General features: G+C 41.2%; 1 protein-coding gene across 1 annotated transcript in view; it reads right to left on the bottom strand.

Annotated features, from left to right (window-relative positions):
* The window catches only part of PC (pyruvate carboxylase), a 939,549-nt gene that overhangs the window by 166,661 nt on the left and 755,560 nt on the right, over nucleotides 1–17,328 (bottom strand). The gene's annotated exons all lie outside the window — the stretch shown is intronic.

Raw genomic sequence — 17,328 nt, 5'->3', positions numbered from 1 at the left:
TTGGCTGAAGCCATTTATTAACAATCAGCTGTCTTTACTCTTTTTAAATCATACTACCCAAATGACCCTGATCAAAAGTTCACATACCCTTGCGTCTTTCATTCAGTGCAGCACTGACGTTTCTGGATTCTGAGTCTTGGGGAAATCAAAAGAATTGTCAAAGGATCTGCAGGAAAAGGAAGTTGAACTGTATGAAACAGGAAAGGGATATAAAAAGATATCCAAGGAATTGAGAATGGCAATCAGCAGTGTTCAAACTCTAATCAAGAAGTGGAAAATGAGGGGTTCTGTTGAAACCAAACCATGGTCAGGTAGACCAACTAAAATTTTAGCTACAACTGCCAGGAAAATTGTTTGGGATACAAAGAAAAACCCACAAATAACTTCAGGTGAAATACAGGACTGTCTGAAAACATGTGGTGTGGCTGTACAATAAGTAGGCACTTGAAGAAAGATGGGCTACATGAGCGAGTCGCCAGAAGAAAGCCATTACTATGCAAATGCCACAAAGTATCCCGCTTACAATATGCCAAACAGCACAGGGACCAGCCTCAAACCTTCCGGTACAAAGTAATTTGGAGTAATAAGACCAAAATGTAGCTTTTTGAGAACAATCATAAATGCTACATTTGGAGTCAACAAGGCCTATGGTGAAAGGTACACCATTCCTACTGTGAAACACGGAGATGGATCGCTGATGTTTTAGGGATATGTCAAAATTGATGGCAAGATGAATGCAGTATGTTATCAAAAAATATTGGAGGAACATTTGCATTCAACAGCCAGGATGCTGCGAATGGGACGTACTTGGACATTCCTACATGACAATGATCCAAAACTCAAGGCAAAGTCGACCTGTCATTGGCTACAGCAGAACAAAGTGAAGGTTCTGGAGTGGCCATATCAGTCTCCTGACCTCAATATCATTGAGCCACTCTGGGGAGATCTCAAACACCCATTTTATGCTAATGATTAAGCACAAGATGTATGTGTGAAATATGTCTATGTGACCGCAGTTTGGTGTCTCTGGTGTTATCTTTGTGAAACAAAATAAAAGGCAATCAGAAGTTCAGGATGTGCAGCCATTTCATTCTTCTTTCCAAGTTTCCTATGGAGGCAGGCCGGGGCTAGCACTCTGCAAGATACTCCAATCAGCCTTATCTTTATTCACCTGGAGCAGCAGTTCTTTTTCTTGCAGTTCATGCAAGATAGCCCAAGAATTTACAGGAACTGGAGACTTTTGCCAAGAGGAATGTGTAACTTTACCATTTGAGAAAATAAAGAGCCTCATCCACAAAAGACTTCAAAAGCTGTCATTGATGTTAAAGCTGGCAATACACAGAATTTATTTTTGATCAGGGTCATTTGGGTAGTTTCTATTATCATTATGATTAAAAAAGAGTAAACACAGTTGATTGGTAAAAAAAAGGCTTCAGCCAAACACCAACCACAAGTGACAGAAAAGTGTTTGTGTTATCATTCATATTCTCTGAAAAATGGAAATCATAAATTCAGCCAGGGTATGTAAACTTATGAGCACAACTGTACCAATTGTGTCCCACAGGAAATAACTGAAAAAATGCAAGAGATTTTTAACTATTTCCAAAATGGTAAACAAAGTTTTGGTATTAGTTATACTTATGGAATTAGAAAGCCTTATAATTTTGCCCCCAGCAGATATAGCCACAATGTGGCAAACATCAGGGGCGAGATCTAGGCAAGTAGAGCTTTGGGGGATGATCTTTATCTACTCAGGGGGATGGGGCAAAATGGTAATGAAAATACGGTAAATAAGTAAGCCCATCATATATAGTTCTCCATGCAATTCTAATGTACACAGACAAAATGGTGTGCACAGGGAATATAGGTGAAATCCAACCAAGGTAAAGTACAACAAACGTACAAAAGCATCTAACACAAGCAAACATAAAAAGAAAGTCAAAATAAAGCAATAACATTGTCCAGATTACTGTAATCTCCCAATTCAAATGAATACAAATTTAGCACACAAAAAAACTCAAAACTTCAACGTCAGGATATGGAACTTTACTTCCAGTCATAGGACTGTTGTTCTCAAAAGCCTTTCAAAAAAAAAAAAAAAAGGATTCTTATCCTGGTGTTTTACTATAATTAATTGAACCTAAATCCTGAAAATTAATTTGTTTAAGAGCACAAAACAATTACCCAAAGTATTATTCAGGGGACTCATATGCTCCTCTAGCTAGACAGACACTGGTGTATTGGTCAAGAACTGTTAGTGAAAAGGGCTGTTAAAGAACCCTCAAATATGACAATTAACTGGGTTGCACTTTTTTCCCCCAAAAGTCTGGCGGACTTAGAAAGTAGTTTTGACTCCAAAATTGTCCGCCGGACTCAATCCGGCCATCTGTGCGCTAGTCCGCCAGACTTTTGAAATGAACGGACTTTCCCACACACGGAGAAAAGTCCGTTCATTTTGAACGTGGCTCCAGGTAGATGGGACTAGCGAAGGAGGTCAATGTCACCGCCTCCATGGGTGAGATAAACATGTCACTGGCCCCGTCACCTGGTATGGCCTTAAAGGGGAAGCCCTACGCCGAAAAAACAACATGGGGGTCCCCCCCAAAGTCCATATCAGACCCTTATCCGAGCACGCTGCCTGGCCGGTCAGGGAAGGGGGTGGGGACGAGCGAGCACCCCCCTCCTGAGCCATACCAGGCCACGTGCCCTCAACATGGCGGGTGCTTTGGGGAAGGAAGGGGCGCACGGCTCCCCCAGCCCAAAGCGCCTTGCCCCCATGTTGATGAGGACAAGGGCCTCTTCCCGGAAACTTTCCGGTGGTTCGTCCGCCAGAGTAAGTCCGCCGGATAGTCTGATCGTGTGTACGCGGCATTACTGTCCTTACCACATACTTATGTTGTATGCTCTATATATTTCATGTTACATAGTTGATCTGGTTGAAAAAAAAACACAAGTCCATTCAGTTCAACCAACAAAAAAAGAAGACAACACACGCAAATGGAAAACCTCCATATACACTATCCACTACCTGCAGTTGATCCAGAGGAAGGCAAAAATAAGGTAATAAAGCCCGATCCAATTTGCTCCAGTAAGGGGAAAAAATTCCTTCCTGTCCCCCTAAGAGGCAATCGGATATTCACTGGATCAACTTCACCTATAAATATTAGTATCCAGTTATATGATGTGCATTTTAGGAAAGAATCCAGGTCTTTCTTAAAACAATCCACAGAGCTGGCCAGAACCAGCTCTTGAGTGAGTCAATTCCACATTTTCACAGTTCTTACTGTAAAGAAGCCTTTTCAATATCGGAGATTTAGGCTGGGTTCACACCTCCACTGGATGCAGCTTGCAGCTGGGGTCTGGTGCGTCCCTGTTCTCCTTTTCAGGGACGAGTCAGTGCCAAATGTTTGCCTGAATTCAACCCTGAAAGGGAGCCAGAGATGCACAGGGCTCCTGTGCAGCTGCAACAGAGATATGTGAATCGGCTCCATTGGAGGGTCGGTCACCATCTGCTGTCATGTGAATTGTATGGGGAGAAACCTGCATCCAAATTAGCACTAGTGTGAATCCAGCCTAAATCTCTTTTCGTTCAGATGTAATGAGTTCCCCCTGGTCCTCTGTGATGACTTTAAAGTGATTAATTCTACACCAAATTCACTAAATGGACCACTTATGTATTTATACAGCGCCTTGAAAAAGTATTCAGACCCCTTGACATTTTTGTCATGTTACAACCAAAAACGTAAATGTATTTTATTGTGATTGTATGTGCTAGACCAACACAAAGTGGCACATAATTGTGAAGGAAAATGATAAATGGTTTTCAATTTTTTTTACAAACAAATATCTGAAAAGTGTGGCGCGCATTTGTATTTAGCCCCATGAGTCAATACTTTGATAATCACCTTCCGCTGCAACTACACCCACATTTCTTTTTGGGTATGTCTCTACCAGCTTTGCACATTTCTCCTTTCAAAATAGCTGATGCTCTGTCAGATTGGATGGAGCACATCTGTGAACAGCAATTTTCAAGTCTTGCCACAGATTCTCAATTGGATTTAGGGTTGGACTTTGACTGTGCCATTCTAACACATGAATATGCTTTGATCTAAACCATTCCATTGTAGCTCCGCCTCCATCCCAAGTCTTTAGCAGATTAACGGGTTTTCTTCTAAGATTGCCCTATATTTGGCTCCATCCATTCTCCCATCAACTCTGAGCAGCTTTCCTGTCCCTGCTAAAGAAAAGCATCCCCACAACATGATGCTGCCATTACCATGTTTCAAAGTGTGGATGGTGTGTTCAGGGTGATGTGCAGTGTTAGTTTTCCACCACGCAGCGTTTTGCTTTTAGCCCAAAAAGTACAATTTTGGTCTCATCTGACCAGAGCACCTTTTCCGGCATGTTTGTTGTGTCCCCCACATGGCTTCATGCAAACAGGACTTCTTATGGCTTCCTTTCAACAATGGCTTGTTTCTTGCCACTCTTCCATAAAGGCCTGATTTGTGGAGTGCATGACTAACATTTGTCCTGTGGACAGATTCTCCCACCTGAGCTGTGGGATATCTGCAGCTTCTCCAGAGTTACCATGGGCCTCTTGACTGCTTCTGTAATTAATGCTTTTCAGATATTTGTAAAAAAAAAAAAAATGAAAGCCATTTATCATTTACTTACACTTCACAATTATGTGCCACTTTGTGTTGGTCTATCACATGAAATCAAAATAAAATACAATATACGTTTTTGGCTGTAACATGACAAAATGTGGACAATTTCAAGGGGTATGAATACTTTTTCAAGGCATGTTACATGTTGATCATATTCCCCTTAGTCTCTTCTTGAGAGGGAATACATTCAGTTCCTCTAATCTTTCCTCAAAGTCGAGCCCTTCCATGCTTCTTATCAGTTTGGTTGCCCTTCTCTGCAACTTTCCCAGTTCCCTGATATCAGTGCTGAACTGGCACCCATAACTCAATGGCATATTCCATATGAGGTCTTACCAATGATTTGATACCTCTTAATACAAGAAAGGGTTTTGCAGCTTTGCATTGTATGCTGTTATTAAGCTTATGAGCTACCAGAATTACCCAAATCCTTCTCCATCATTTATTCCCACAGTTGTACTCCACCTAGTATGTATGATGCATGCATATTTTTAGCCCACAAGTGCATAACTTTACATTTATCAACAGTAATCCTTTATTTGCCACAGTCACCCAATTAAACAGTGCATTAAGGTTGGCTTGTAAGTTGGAGACATCCTCTAAGGATGTTATTCCACTGCACCGCTTGGTGTCATCTACAAAGACTGAAATGGTACTTTTAATCCCAGACCCTATATCATTTATAATTATTTTTTTTAAAGTAAGGGTCCCAACACTGAACCCTGGGGTACACCATTAATAACCTTACCCAATTCAGAGTATGAATCACCTACTACTAATCTCTGAATACATTTTTTTTTTAACCAGTTTTCTATCTATTTACAAACATATTTTTCCAAGGCTGAAGACCTTAACTTACACATTAGTCAAAATCCAAGTATAACATTTCTACAGCCAATCCTTTCTCTTACGTTTTGCTTACCCCGTTAAATAAATAGAAATCAGATCTGTTTGACAACTTTTGTTTTTCATGAATCCACGCTAAATATTGCTTAACCACTTCCGGATCGCCCACCGTCGTTTTACGTTGGTACTTTGAACGGGGATATCTTTGTTATGGCAGCAGCTATCTGCCATAACCCTGGTATCTTCCTTTTCAGCAGGCGGTCCAGTTTAAGATAAAAGTGGTCTATGTAGCGGATTCGTTGCAAGATCACTTTTTTTATCAGCGGTGGGAGAGAGCCCCTCCTCCCGCAACGATCTGGTGCCCTCCGCTGCTTACCGGAGCCATCAGCAGTGGCGGAGGTGATTGCGTCTGTCCCCTTGATAGGTATGAGGACGAGTGAGCGGTAGATGGCCCCCTCCATATCACTGCAAGGCGGAAGCGACGTCAAAATGTCACTTCTGCCCATAGCTCTTGAAGGGCCATTTTCTTTTTATTGCATTTTAATGTAAATATGAGATCTGAGGTCTTTTTGACACCAGAGCTCATATTTAAGGGGTCAAGCCATGCATTTTTCTATTACAAGGGATGTTTACATTCCTTGTAATAGGAATAAAAGTGACACCATTTTGTATTTTTTTTTTAAAACCGTGTAAAAATTTAAAAAAAAAGGTAAAATAAATATGAAAAACAAAATGTAATCGCGCCCTGTCCCAACGAGCTCGCGTGCAGAAGCGAACGCATACGTGACTAGCACCTGCATATGAAAACGGTGTTCAAACCAAACATGTGAGGTCTCGCCGCAATCGGTAGATCGAGAGCAATAATGCTAGCTAGACCTCCTCTGTACCTTAAAACATGCAACCTGTAGAATTTTTTTAAACGTTGTGGAGATTTTTAAGGGTAAAAATTTTCAGGCGCAATTTTGAAGTGTGACATGTTGGGTATCAATTTATTCGGCATAACATTATCTTTTACAGTATAAAAAATTTAATTTAGCTAATTTTACTGTTATTATTTAATTCAAAAAAAGTATTTTTTTCCCCCAAAAAAGTGCGCTTGTAAAATCGGTGAGCAAATACGGTGTGACAAAGTATTGCAACGACCACCATTTCATTCTCTAGGGTGTAAGGAAAAAAATTATAATGTTTGGGGGTTCTTTTTAATTATCTAGAGGGAAAAAATGTTTTTAACTTGTAAACAACAAATGTCAGAAAGCGGCTCGGTCCTTAAGTGGTTAAAATATTTTTTTTCTAGAAAAAAAATCATCTTTTATTAAACTCCCAGCTATAGAAGTTAAACAAATTAATAATATATTTGAAGATTTTGTGGGGGTTTGTCCTACTATCTTTTCCAACCTGTAGTTTATTTTAGAACCCCAAACATTGCAATTAATTGGGATGCCCTTTCTACTGGCCTTACCATATATTTGTTGTATTGTGTGTATATTTCATGTGCACTCTATTTTTAAGTATACTGTCTATAAGGTAAAATATTAGAATTGCTTGGCAATCTAAGAATGATATGTTTATTAGGGTATATGCTTACTTATCTTCTGGGGCTTACTAAACTAGTACAAAGATTTTTTGGACCTGCCACAAATGCACAATTCCCTTTCAAATTTGAGCACTCAAATATTGGTTAAGCATTCCTTTGACAAAGAAAAAGTCTTCCTAAAAATGCTAATTCAGCACCCGCCTTTTTGTAGTTTTCCTTATTTTGTTGGAACTCGCAGATTTATTCTATTTGTCCTGCAACTTACACATAGAAGTTCCATAAATAATGCACTTTATTCTATTTATTTGCTCAGGGCAGTAGAATAAAGTGTAGATGTTTTTAATACGATTGGCTGATTAAGAGTTTCCTTGTGCATTAAAACAGATTCATACAACTTGGAATTACTGTATTTGTCGGCGAATAACATGCACTTTTTCCTCCCTGAAAACAGAGGAAAAACTGTGCCCCAATGTGCCATGTTTTTTTTACGCCGATACTGTATTTTACCAACAGGGGGTGAGGATCGGGCGGTCCGCCCTGGCAGCCACCCATTGGAGGGTGTCAGACCAGCCTCCCCGTCTCTCCTGGCCCTGGGACAGCGCTGCCTGCATAGTCTAAAGTTGATAAAAAAAATCACTTGCCAGCCCCTTCTCCTACGCCCAGGGATGAACTGGCCATCAGGACTACCAGGAGATTCCCGATGGGCCGATGGCCAGTGTGGGCTGGTTTCAGCCGCATCTGCAGTGTGCCTGATGGGTAGATCGACATGCATGCAGATTAGCGCAGGAAGCATCTGTCTGTAATAAGTTCTCTCTCATGTCACGCAGCACTGCTCACTCCCCGGTGGCCCCTCCTCACTTCTTGTCTATCCCCATTGGCTTGTAAGATAATCTGGGATAGACGAGAAGAGAGGAGGGGCCGCCGGGGAGCGAGCAGCACTGCGTGACATGAGAGTGAACTTACAGACAGATGTTTCCTGCGCAACTCTGCATGCTGGCTAGTAAGATCCCATGATGTGCCCTATAATGTGCCCCATACCCTGATGTTCTATGTGCCCTGTGCCCTGATGTACTATGCCCTGATGGGTCCTGTGACCTGATGTGTGCCATGCCCCAATGCCCTGATGTGCCATGTGCCCAGAGGTGCCATGTGCCCTGATGTTCCATGGGCCCTGATGTGCCCCATAATGTGCCATGTGCCCTGATGTTCTATGGGCCCTGATGTGCCCCATAATGTGCCATGTGCCCTGATGTGCCCCGATGTGCCATGTGCCCCAATGTGCCATGTGTCCCCCGATGTGCCATGTGTCCCCCGATGTGCCATGTGCTCCATGGCCTGATGTGCTATGTGCAGCATAATGAGCTATGTGCCCTAATGTGCTATGTGCCCTGATGTGCCCCGATGTGCTATGTGTCCCGATGTGCCCCAATGTGCCCCGTGTCCTGATGTGCCCCAATATGCCATGTGGCCTGATGTGCTATGTGCCCTGATGTGTGCCATGATGTGCCCCGTGCCCTGATGTGTGCCATGATGTGCCCCGTGCCCTGATGTACTATGTGCCCCATAATTTGCCATGTGCCCTGATTTGGCATAATGTGCCCCAAGCCCTGATGAGCCATGTGCCCCGAGCCCTGATGTGCCATAATGTGCCCCGATGTGCCATGTGCCCTGATGTGCCATGTGCCTGATGTGCACCATGCCCTGATGTGCCCCGATGTCCTATTCCCAGATGGGCCCCAAGACCTGATATGCCCCGTGCCCCAATGTCCTATTCCCTGATGGGCCCCATGACCTTATATGCCCCGTGCCCAGATGTCCTATGCTCTGATGTGCCCCAATGTCCTGTACCCTGATGTACTGTGCCCTGACGTGCCCTGATGTGTTCTGCCCTGATGTACTGTGACCTGTTCCCTGATGTCCTGTACCCTGATGTGCTGGGCTCTGTACCCCGATATCCTGTACCCTGATGTGGCCTGGTGTGTTGTACCCTGATGCGCCTTGTGCCCTGATGTGCTGGGCTCTGTACCCTGCTGTGTTGTGCCCTGGGTCGGCCTGGATGAAGTCCAGGGTCACATTTTTGTCCCAGTCCAGCCCTGCCTACACCGCTCCTCCTATGTCAGTGTCATTATAAAACAAAGCTTGTAAATATCTCAAAAGCTCATTTTTTTCTGGCTGCTCTCTTGCTCCCGCTCCTCTTAGCTTTAGATTGGAGGAGGAGAGCAGTCATATGACCATCTATGTAAAGTCAGAGAGAGCTGTCATGTGACTAGATCAGTGGAAAAACAGAGCTATGGAGGTATATGGAAGCTTCATTTTACAATACGAGTGACACAGGAGAAGCAGTGTGGAAGGGGCTGGCAGTGATTTTTTTTTCTTAACTGTAGAGAATGCTGGCATTACTGACCCAGGAGACTGGGGGTCTGTATACTGGGGTGGGGGGGCTGTATACTGGGATGGGGGGCTGTGTACTGGAGAGGAGGGATGTGTACTGTGAAGGGGAGGGGGACTGTGTACTGTAAAGAAAGCTGTGAAATTTTTTTTCCCTTAAACTCCCCTCTTAAAATTGGGGTGTGTGTTATACGTTGATAAACACGTTATGTAAATAATTCATATTGCATAATCCACAGCTGCACCAGTTTTAGTAAACCTCCCCCATTATATAAAATTGGTTTGGTTTTGCTTTACACATAGCTCCAGAGAAAACAGACTCCACATTTCAAACCACAGAAAACAAGTAAACCAGGATTAATGGTTTAAAAAAAATGAGACAGCTTGCTACATTAAAAAAATGATGTATGAAGACCATTACAAAACATTTTCTTTCCGGAAAGACAGTTTGTTCTTACTTAACAATGGTATCACATCTATTATGAGCCTGTGTCTTTTTTCAGGTTTAGTAACTATGTAATTATAACAGCAGGACACATCAGTTTAGGCTTACAGTCAAGTGTCTATCCATTGAATTTAATGTAAACAAACAGAAGTGCTTGCTATAGGTTGAATGTGTACTAAACATACATTTCTGATCACAACAGATAGAGAATGTGTAAAAATTGCAAGAAGCATGATTTCAAGATTAACTGTATGTAAACACAAAGGTTTGTACATACTGTAGGAAATTTAAAGGGATGCTCTACAAAGTTCTTAAGAAAAAAAATATGCATAAAGATCTGTTCCCAAATAGACATTTATCTTTTGGCGAAAACAAGCTACTAACATTTACAATTTAAATTTCAATGTAATAAACTTGTTTTGCAGGGGTTGTGGGAACAAAACTCAGGACATCGAAGGATTAGGAAAAATACTGCAATGTGCAGCAGTTCGTACTGTATGTCCAAACTCAGATCTTCCAGGCTAGCTGTAGTCTAAGTAGAGGTACAACTACCCTGTTTCCCCGAAAATAAGACCTAGCGTGATTGTCAGTGATGGCCGCAATATAAGCCCTACCTCCCAAATAAGCCCCACCCTGAAAATAAGACCTACAAGGACTTTAACTAGGGCTTATTTGGGGGGTAGGGCTTATATTGCAGCCATCACCGACAATTCCTTCTGGGTTTCTGCTCGAGCACTTTGCTTCACTTTTATTGTCCTCTGAAACCTTTACTTTGGCCATCAAGGGTTCTACAAGTAATTTTATTATTTTTGCTGCTAAGGTTACCTGCAGGTATTGTGCTTCCTACATGCAAAGTTATATCAACGTATGCAGCTGGCATCTCTTAACCGCTTGCCAACCGCCTCACGCAGATATACTGCTGCAGAATGGCACAGCTGTACAAAACCGTGTATGGGTACGTCGTGCCCTTTAAGAGCAGCTGCACGTCAAGGGAACCCGATGCGCTTGGCCAGCACATGTGCACAAGAGCCGGAACGGGTATTTGTGTGTGTAAACACACAAATACCTGTTCTGTCAGGAGAGAGGAGACCTATCGTTTGTTCCTACAAAGTAGGAACAATGATAGGTCTCCTCCCCCAGTCAGTCTTATCCCATACAGTTAGAACACACTGAGGGAACACACATTTAACCCCTTGATCGCCCCCTAGTGTTAACCCCTTCCCTACCAGTGACATTTACAAAGTAACCAGTGCATTTTTATAGCATTAATCGCTGTATAAATGTCAATGGTCCCAAAAATGTGTCAAGTGTCCGATCTTTCCGCCGCAATGTTGCAGTACCGCTAAAAATCGCAGATCGCCGTCATTACTAGTAAAAAAAAAATGCCATCAATCTTTCTTTTGCGCAAACCAATCAACATATGCTTATTGCAATTTTTTTTTACCAAAAATATGTAGAATATATACTGGCCTAAAGTGATGAAGCAAAAAGTATAAAATTTAGTTTTTCCTAAAATTGTCACTGTTTTTTCGGTTATAGCACAAAAAATAAAAAGATCATATACCACCAAAAAAAAAAGCTCTATTTGTGGGAAAAATAAGGATGCAAATTTGGTTTGGGTATAGCATTGCATGACCGTGCAATTGTAAGTTAAAGTGACGCAGTGCCATTTTCATGATGCTTTCAGGGAAGAAAAACTTTTTGGCATCCCTACAGCAGTAAGTAAATGCACCATTAGAATAATTCAAATGTTTTCTCTATACCCATTTATTCTCTTCTGTATGTCATAGAGATGTATGTCTGAATTTGTATAAACTAGATTTTTCTACAGATACTGCACATTGGGTAAGTTATACTGTAAATCAACATTGATGTAGTAAAGCAGGATTCTCTGAATAGAGACTCCCACACTGAAACTAGATTACATGTTATTTGTTTGTATTTGCTGACCACTGTTCATCATTTCAAAAACATTGCCTCTCTTTATTATTAACCTGGAGTTTTTCTCTAAAGGAAGTCTAAAGCCAAAACTTTGTTATTTCTTCAGTTTTGGATAGAGTGGGGTAAGGTTAAAACCTCCTGCTAGTTTTAATTGTGGTCTGAGCTATTTCCCTTTCTTTCTCATAGACAGAATAAGATGCGACTGAAATTCTCATCCAACAAGTGTATCCATTGTAAAGACCACTGTATTATTGTTCCTGTGTCAACTCAAACTTTTGGACTTACCCTCACTTTCCGTCCTGATGACAATTTTTACTTGGACAAATAAAGATATTGGCCCATATAAACTATTGTCGGTGCACCAAATATCACGTCAACCTGCTTTTTTTTTGGATGACTTTTTTAAGCCGTTTCTCTCTGAACAACTACCACTGACTGAGGGAACATGGAAGAAGAAGGGAGAGTCTAGCTAGGACATTACTACCATGTTTCCCTGCAAATAAAACTCAGCCTGAAAATAAGACCTACCTGTTATTTTCCAGGAGGGCTGCAGTATAAACCCTATCCCAAAAATAAGCTCTAGTTTAAAATTCACAGTAATAAAGGTATTTTGCACAATTATATAACAGAAACACACAGATTGTTCATTATATACTACTGTAATAGAGTGGATTATAGGATTTACAAGCCTTTTTAACTCCGTTCACCCTGGGAATTCCAGGTAGAGAGAGAGCGAGAGAAGACAGCACATTACATGGTAAGTATAAAAAGGGAAAACACTGCGCTATAATTTGTGAAAAAATGGCCACAACGGCCACAACAGCAGCCAACACCAAAAACAAACAAAGTTCAACAGGTAAAATAAAAAATATAGTGTAGCGCTTCAATAATAAGTGTAATCAACACAAATTCTATAAAGATAATAGTAGCAAAACAGAGATCACACAGAACCAAATGCCTAGAAATCAAAGTCCAACATAAAACAGTCATTCAACTGTGTTGATGGCGTAGAAGTGACCAAACCGTCACCTAGAAGGACAATGATGTACTGGACGAATGAGTTCATGCGGGTAAACTTGATTGTAAGCATCAAACTGAAAAGTGAATAAATACTTCTTACCGGAACGGTTGGACTCACACAGTCATATGACGGTTGAGTCTAGAAGGCTTGGGGTCACACTCTGGGACCAAAGACTGTAAGGAGAGAGGTCAGTTGGGCTGGTGCAGAAACTCCTGACGGTTGTAGGCTCGAAGGTGGATCCTTTCAGATGAAACCTCAAAGGTCAAGCCCAGACGCAGCTCACTGTACCAACAATCCTGCCACCCCCGAATGGAGAGGGAGGTACTCGTAAAATTTTACACCAAGGCAACGGAGAGGGGAAAAAAGAAAAAAAGGCTCCACATGGTGCGGGTCAAACAATATAAAAAAGTTGATTTATTAAAGTCAAAAAGATAATAAATTGACTTAGTGATCACATAAAAAGCAAAATGAACTAAAAGCAATGTGGGGTACCAACAGCTCGCCCGACGCGTTTCGACATATGTGTCTTCAACTGGGGCATGTTGGAACCCACCACATTGCTAACAAATATATAGAGAATGAGGAAGAGGTCACGCCTAACAAGAGGCGGGGCATCCAATCTCAAACAGTCTCTTAAAGCTACAGTGTACAATTTGATCAAACCAAAGTCTACCAATTCAAACACTATAAACAGATACAAATAACATCCAAAAATGTCATTCATGCAGACTATTAGATAAGTATTAATGGCAATAAAATCTAAAATAAAAAATACATAAAAAGTAAGTCACCATACTCACTCGTGAGTAGCACTAAATAAACTGCATTGTTCACAGCCTAATCATATATATAAATACAGCATGATTCAATTCAATTGTAAAACATATGCAGAGAACACATCAAGTCCCAATACATAAAAATCAGACCTGCGTTGTTAGTTATACATTAAATATATTAGACCTTTGCAAAAAGCTGCCAGTTTGCATTTAGATTGTTCACAGCCTAATCAGATTTGTGAATTGCAATCCCAATGTACACACAAAGCACCTATAGAAAAAACATCCAATTCTAACACATACTATCAGACCTGCACTATCGATTGTACAGCGACTACACTATACTGTCCCAAGGGCGGACTGGTTTGTCTATATTAAAACAAAAATAGAGCTGTAACGTTCTCAGTGATAGTGTCTAATAAGGATCTATCATAATGTGATTTGGATGTCTCTTACTTGTTGTGCCAACAATTCATAACCTGGAAATGTGCATGAGTGCTCATGATGTTACTGCATACATGATGATCAGTTTCATACAGTTCAGATCGAGTGAACTGAAGTGTCATGACATGTAGTGACACAGAGATGGCTAAACCAGTCACTCAATGTGTGTGTCATGTGACTGAATATGGGAGTGGTTAGAAAAGACTCAAATCTAAGAGTAAAGCCGTATATATCCAAATGTCATCAGGCAAAACCATAAGGAGGAGGTGTCCTACAAAACATAGCGCCAGCCCACTCATCGTTATGCGTTCCACTCTGCGGGCCACAACGAACATCGTAAGCGCTCATAGGTACACAGGGACGAGACAGGGCGTGCATACAAGAGCATCAACGACTGGATGCTCATGTGAAAAAACAAAAAACAGGAAGGGGGCGTGTAAGCGTCACGCTGTGTATGTGTTCACAGCAGTGTAAGAAAGGGGGAGGCATTTAGATCTGGCGCCAATTTTGCACATGGAAAACGTCACACGCCGATGGGCGTGGACGATAGCAAAAGGGCCAATCCAAAAGTCTATCGTTCTGCGCATGCACAGTGTCTGTGTCACTACATGTCATGACACTTCAGTTCACTCGATCTGAACTGTATGAAACTGATCATCATGTATGCAGTAACATCATGAGCACTCATGCACATTTCCAGGTTATGAATTGTTGGCACAACAAGTAAGAGACATCCAAATCACATTATGATAGATCCTTATTAGACACTATCACTGAGAACGTTACAGCTCCATTTTTGTTTTAATATAGACAAACCAGTCCGCCCTTGGGACAGTATAGTGTAGTCGCTGTACAATCGATAGTGCAGGTCTGATAGTATGTGTTAGAATTGGATGTTTTTTCTATAGGTGCTTTGTGTGTACATTGGGATTGCAATTCACAAATCTGATTAGGCTGTGAACAATCTAAATGCAAACTGGCAGCTTTTTGCAAAGGTCTAATATATTTAATGTATAACTAACAACGCAGGTCTGATTTTTATGTATTGGGACTTGATGTGTTCTCTGCATATGTTTTACAATTGAATTGAATCATGCTGTATTTATATATATGATTAGGCTGTGAACAATGCAGTTTATTTAGTGCTACTCACGAGTGAGTATGGTGACTTACTTTTTATGTATTTTTTATTTTAGATTTTATTGCCATTAATACTTATCTAATAGTCTGCATGAATGACATTTTTGGATGTTATTTGTATCTGTTTATAGTGTTTGAATTGGTAGACTTTGGTTTGATCAAATTGTACACTGTAGCTTTAAGAGACTGTTTGAGATTGGATGCCCCGCCTCTTGTTAGGCGTGACCTCTTCCTCATTCTCTATATATTTGTTAGCAATGTGGTGGGTTCCAACATGCCCCAGTTGAAGACACATATGTCGAAACGCGTCGGGCGAGCTGTTGGTACCCCACATTGCTTTTAGTTCATTTTGCTTTTTATGTGAACACTAAGTCAATTTATTATCTTTTTGACTTTAATAAATCAACTTTTTTATATTGTTTGACCCGCACCATGTGGAGCCTTTTTTTCTTTTTTCCCCTCTCCGTTGCCTTGGTGTAAAATTTTACGAGTACCTCCCTCTCCATTCGGGGGTGGCAGGATTGTTGGTACAGTGAGCTGCGTCTGGGCTTGACCTTTGAGGTTTCATCTGAAAGGATCCACCTTCGAGCCTACAACCGTCAGGAGTTTCTGCACCAGCCCAACTGACCTCTCTCCTTACAGTCTTTGGTCCCAGAGTGTGACCCCAAGCCTTCTAGACTCAACCGTCATATGACTGTGTGAGTCCAACCGTTCCGGTAAGAAGTATTTATTCACTTTTCAGTTTGATGCTTACAATCAAGTTTACCCGCATGAACTCATTCGTCCAGTACATCATTGTCCTTCTAGGTGACGGTTTGGTCACTTCTACGCCATCAACACAGTTGAATGACTGTTTTATGTTGGACTTTGATTTCTAGGCATTTGGTTCTGTGTGATCTCTGTTTTGCTACTATTATCTTTATAGAATTTGTGTTGATTACACTTATTATTGAAGCGCTACACTATATTTTTTACATTACATGGTAAGACCTACCCTGAAAAAAGCCCTACTGTGTCTGTTGCCAAAATGAATATAAGACCCAGTCTAATCTTCGTGGAAAAACGGGTAACAATGAACAGGAAGAGAGAGAAGCCAGAGGTACCAAATCAAAAAGTAAACAAGGTGTAGGGACCCTAAACCATCACTGGATGTCAGCATTCTACAAGACAACAAACTGATACAGTTCATTACAAGAGAAAAATACATATACATGGGACAGAACATCAGTAAAAGAAAAAAAACATTTTTGGCTGTGGTGAGATACTACACTAATCAAGACCATTAACTTGGGAGTAACCATCTTTAACTGCTTCCTGCCTGGCCAATTGTAAAAAGACTGCCAGACGTGATCCCTGTTATTCTGGGTGGATGTCATACGATATCCTCAGGGGATTGGGCAGTGCTCTGGCGCGATATGTAATCCGTTGTGTCCATGACACAGCGGGTGACCAATCAGTATACTGGCCCACTGTCAGTACCTTGTGATCGCTGTTACCAATCACAACAGATCACATGACAGCTATATGCTTGGCTTCGATTTGTGCCATTCATTGTGTATTATTGTGTTGATCTCTGTGAATGGTCACAGGGATCACATCCCATCTGCTAGTTATGGCAGCCAATCGCCAATCATAACTAATCACAATCCCAGATAGCAAGGATAACTTGCCACAAATTTGGGGCACTGTTGAATTGTAAGTCTTGTTAACTTGCTGCACAATTTCACTACCAAGTTGTACACTTTCAGAGCACTTGAATCACAAGCTTTAGTTGATACTTTTCCAAATTTAGCCACAGTGACTCCGGTGATGGGGTGACTATTGCACAACATAACTGAACCAGAACATGCAGCAGACTTGCAGAATGTTTCCAAAGAAAGTTGATCTGAAGTCATACAATGCGAACTTGCTGCAACTGTGCAACAAAAGTGTGAAGCCTGGCAGGTCTAACAATAGCTTAGAAAGTATTTTTCAAACTTGCAGCTTAATTGCTTGCCATCTGGGATTTGGATTTCAGAAAAAAAAAATGGTTGCTTATAGTAAAATGTCTAAAAAAAAGAAAAAATCCCGATCACCTCCCCAAAGTAGTACAGTGTTACTATGGTGACACTCTATTGCTCTCATCGCTG

The sequence above is a fragment of the Lithobates pipiens genome, unplaced genomic scaffold (assembly GCF_037356315.1).
Source record: "Lithobates pipiens isolate NorthernLeopardFrog02 unplaced genomic scaffold, aLitPip1_a1.2 Scaffold_10, whole genome shotgun sequence".
NCBI lineage: Eukaryota > Metazoa > Chordata > Amphibia > Anura > Ranidae > Lithobates > Lithobates pipiens.
The sequence above is the reverse complement of the archived record's forward strand: the minus strand, read 5'-3'. Positions and strand labels throughout refer to the sequence as shown.